We start from the raw sequence: 4946 nt of genomic DNA, 5'->3' as shown, positions 1-4946 counted from the left end.
ACACCATCAGTAATCATCCACACGAGGAAAGCATCATAGAGGTGCCATGATCAAGACATACAAGAGACAAAAATACAAGGAAATGTTTTAAAGTGGAAACAAGTGGAAGTAGAAGTGTTAAAGGATGCTAAGGGCTCAAGTGAGATGTAGGGGGAAGTAAGTACACAGTTCTTGAGTGTGAGAACACCAAGTGGAGTGAAGTAGAGAGCCCGGTGCAGACGACGCCAGTCACAGTTTAAGAGGTCGAGGTCATAGCACCTGCTAGACGTAGGGATCACTGCACTAGGTGAATAGCAGGTGAATGACAGGTGGATGACAGGTGAATGACAGGTGAATGACAGCGGCAAAAATAGAATCCTAGAGGTAAAATTTGACCCTAAATGTTCAAATATGCGCGCACACAGACACACACACACACACACACACACACACACACACACACACACACACACACACACACACACACACACACACACACACACACAATTGTGGTTGACAAATGGAATGCATTAGGCAGTGATGTGGTGGAGGCTGACTCCATACACAGTTTCAAGTATAGATATGATAGAGCCCAGAAGGCTGAGGAACCTGTACACCAGTTGATTGACGGTTGAGAGGCGGGACCAAAGAGCCAGAGCTCAACCCCCGCAAACACAACTAGGTGAGTACACACACACACACACACACACACACACACACAAGGGGGTTCCTTGGTGTCATTCTGCCACCAATGTATTCTTTCTGCTTCATGTGTTCCTCCTATCCTTTGTAAGCTCTCTATATCCTCTTCAGCTCTGCCTCTTCCTTCCCCTTCCCTTGTCTCCTTTCATCTCTAGCTGCCTTCATATTTCATCTTTTATATTTTACATTCACCCTCTCTATATGGAATTTCCCCGTGTCTTTCTTGTTCTCCTTTATTCACTTTCCTTTGTATTCCTTCTTTTGACTTCAGTCTCCTTCTGTTATGACTTTTTAATTTCAATCTTTTTCATTTTTGTTTCTTCTGTCTCCTTGATATTGGGTTCTTTTCCTGGAGGGTGTTATTGTGCTTCTGCTCGTGGTCTCTCTTCACGGCTGGTCGTTCTCACTGGTCGTAGCGTGAGGCTGCCCAACCGTATCTCACACTCCTGGAGGGTGTTATTGTGCTTCTGCTCGTGGTCTCTCTTCACGGCTGGTCGTTCTCACTGGTCGTAGCGTGAGGCTGCCCAACCGTATCTCACACTCCTGGAGGGTGTTATTGTGCTTCTGACCGTGGTCTCTCTTCACGGCTGGTCGTTCTCACTGGTCGTAGCGTGAGGCTGCCCAACCGTATCTCACACTCCTGGAGGGTGTTATTGTGCTTCTGCTCGTGGTCTCTCTTCACGGCTGGTCGTTCTCACTGGTCGTAGCGTGAGGCTGCCCAACCGTATCTCACACTCCTGGAGGGTGTTATTGTGCTTCTGCTCGTGGTCTCTCTTCACGGCTGGTCGTTCTCACTGGTCGTAGCGTGAGGCTGCCCAACCGTATCTCACACTCCTGGAGGGTGTTATTGTGCTTCTGCTCGTGGTCTCTCTTCACGGCTGGTCGTTCTCACTGGTCGTAGCGTGACGCTGCCCAACCGTATCTCACACTCCTGGAGGGTGTTATTGTGCTTCTGCTCGTGGTCTCTCTTCACGGCTGGTCGTTCTCACTGGTCGTAGCGTGAGGCTGCCCAACCGTATCTCACACCTCTTGAAGCGTGACGGTGTCAAGCTCAGTGTGGAATCATCATCAAGTGTGTGTGTGTGTGTGTGTGTGTGTGTGTGTGTGTTGTGTGTGTGTGTGGTGTGTGTGTGTGTGTGTGTGTGTTGTGTGTGTGTGTGTGGTGTGTGTGTGGTGTGTGTGTGTGTGTGTGTGTGTGTGTGTGTGTGTGTGTGTGTGTGTGTGTGTGTGTGTGTGTTGTGTGTGTGTTGTGTGTGTGTTGTGTGTGTGTGTGTTGTGTGTGTGTGTGTTGTGTGTGTGTTTACTAGTTGTGTTTTGCGGGGGTTGAGCTTTGCTCTTTCGGCCCGCCTCTCAACTGTCAATCAACTGTTTACTAACTACTTTTTTTTTTCCACACCACACACACACACACCCCAGGAAGCAGCCCGTGACAGCTGACTAACTCCCAGGTACCTATTTACTGCTAGGTAACAGGGGCACTTAGGGTGAAAGAAACTTTGCCCATTTGTTTCTGCCTCGTGCGGGAATCGAACCCGCGCCACAGAATTACGAATCCTGCGCGCTATCCACCAGGCTACGAGGCCCCCCCTATCCACCAGGCTACGAGGCCCCCCCTATCCACCAGGCTACGAGGCTGTGTGTGTGTGTGTCTGTGTTACCGTGACTAAACCACCACACACCTGACTGGGGCTACCATACCTGACTGGGGCTACCATACCTGACTGGGGCTACCATACCTGACTGGGGCTACCATACCTGACTGGGCTACCATACCTGACTGGGGCTACCATACCTGACTGTAGCTACCATACCTGACTGGGGCTACCATACCTGACTGTAGCTACCATACCTGACTGGGGCTACCATACCTGACTGGGGCTACCATACCTGACTGTGGCTACCATACCTGACTGTAGCTACCATAACTGACTGGGGCTACCATACCTGACTGTAGCTACCATACCTGACTGGGGCTACCATACCTGACTGGGGCTACCATACCTGACTGGGGCTACCATACCTGACTGTAGCTACCATACCTGACTGGGGCTACCATACCTGACTGGGGCTACCATACCTGACTGGGCTACCATACCTGACTGTGGCTACCATACCTGACTGTAGCTACCATACCTGACTGTGGCTACCATACCTGACTGAAGCTACCATACCTGACTGTAGCTACCATACCTGACTGGGGCTACCATACCTGACTGTGGCTACCATACCTGACTGTGGCTACCATACCTGACTGGGGCTACCATACCTGACTGTAACTACCATACCTTGCTGTGGCTACCATACCTGACTGTAGCTACCATACCTGACGGTGGCTACCATACCTGACTGGGACTACCATACCTGACTAATACAGGTGTTTCATTAGCCGTCACAAAGAGAATAGTGAAACGAATTATCGAGAAAAATCTTAGTGAACTAATTCACAAAGCTACAGCAATAGACATTGTAATGAACACCGCGAGAGACATTTATATATGGAACTAATAGAGCAAGAACTTGGCAATGTGATGTTATAGTGGCCGGATACTATATCCGGCGGCCTATATATATATCCTATATCCCAGGATACGCCTGGGATATAGACGTATTGTTTACCACCCACAAGGAACTTCTAGTACCCACAGGAAACTTCTAGTACCCACAAGGAACTTCTAGTACCCACAGGAAACTTCTAGTACCCACAGGAAACTTCTAGTACCCACAGGGAACGTCTAGTACCCACAGGAAACTTCTAGTACCCACAGGGAACTTCTAGTACCCACAGGGAACTTCTAGTACCCACAGGAAACTTCTAGTACCCACAGGGAACTTCTAGTACCCACAGGGAACTTCTAGTACCCACAGGAAACGTCTAGTACCCACAGGGAACTTCTAGTACCCACAGGGAACTTCTAGTACCCACAGGGAACTTCTAGTACCCACAGGAAACTTCTAGTACCCACAGGGAACTTCTAGTACCCACAGGGAACTTCTAGTACCCACAGGAAACGTCTAGTACCCACAGGGAACTTCTAGTACCCACAGGAAACTTCTAGTACCCACAGGGAACTTCTAGTACCCACAGGGAACTTCTAGTACCCACAGGAAACGTCTAGTACCCACAGGAAACGTCTAGTACCCACAGGGAACTTCTAGTACCCACAGGGAACTTCTAGTACCCACAGGAAACGTCTAGTACCCACAGGAAACGTCTAGTACCCACAGGGAACTTCTAGTACCCACAGGGAACTTCTAGTACCCACAGGAAACGTCTAGTACCCACAGGAAACGTCTAGTACCCACAGGGAACTTCTAGTACCCACAGGGAACTTCTAGTACCCACAGGGAACTTCTAGTACCCACACAAACACACACAAGGGAATTTCTATACATAGTACTAATAGTACTATCAGAAAACGAGACTTCACACACATAGATCCAGATCTCAAATCCTGAATATGCCAAAAAACAACATGGTACTCTTTCCTTTCACCTGATGCCACTGTTCACCTAGCAGTTAACAGGTACTTGGCTGGTAGTGGACGGGTGAGAGTCACGTCCTGCAGGGCACAGTTTTCTGTGTGTCCCCACCTGTAGCAGCAGCAGTTTGGTTGATTATCTGGATACCCGAAGATCAAGATCAAGATCGAGAGAGAGAGAGAGAGAGAGAGAGAGAGAGAGAGAGAGAGAGAGAGAGAGAGAGAGAGAGAGAGAGAGAGAGAGAGAGAGAGAGAGAGAGAGGAGAGAGGAGAGAGAGAGAGAGAGAGAGAGAGAGAGAGAGAGAGAGAGAGAGAGAGAGAGAGAGAGAGAGAGAGAGAGAGAGAGAGAGAGAGAGAGAGAGAGAGGAGAGAGAGAGAGAGAGAGAGAGAGAGAGAGAGAGAGAGAGAGAGAGAGAGAGAGAGAGAGAGAGAGAGAGAGAGAGAGAGAGAGAGAGAGAGACGTTAGAGCCTCACATGAACGTCATCGCTCAAAGTTTGGTCAATGTTTTCAGGTCACATGACACTAGACGAAGACAATTTACTCACTTTCAGTTTAAATATTCTTTCACAAAATCTGTCCCTTTGGGAACAAATGGAGAACGTTGATTGGTCTCCTTGCAGCTGTGTGTGCCAGCGAGGTCTGGTCTCCGGGGCTCCTCCGTGCTCTTCACCGCCCACACACTTCTCAAGGAACCACACCTCAACTCTAGCATGTTTACCCGGGAACTTTTCTGTCAATCGCCCACGTCGCAAACATGTCCCCTCTCCTTCCTCGACGCCATATTA

This window comes from Procambarus clarkii, chromosome 60 (assembly GCF_040958095.1).
Source record: "Procambarus clarkii isolate CNS0578487 chromosome 60, FALCON_Pclarkii_2.0, whole genome shotgun sequence".
NCBI lineage: Eukaryota > Metazoa > Arthropoda > Malacostraca > Decapoda > Cambaridae > Procambarus > Procambarus clarkii.
The sequence above is the reverse complement of the archived record's forward strand: the minus strand, read 5'-3'. Positions refer to the sequence as shown.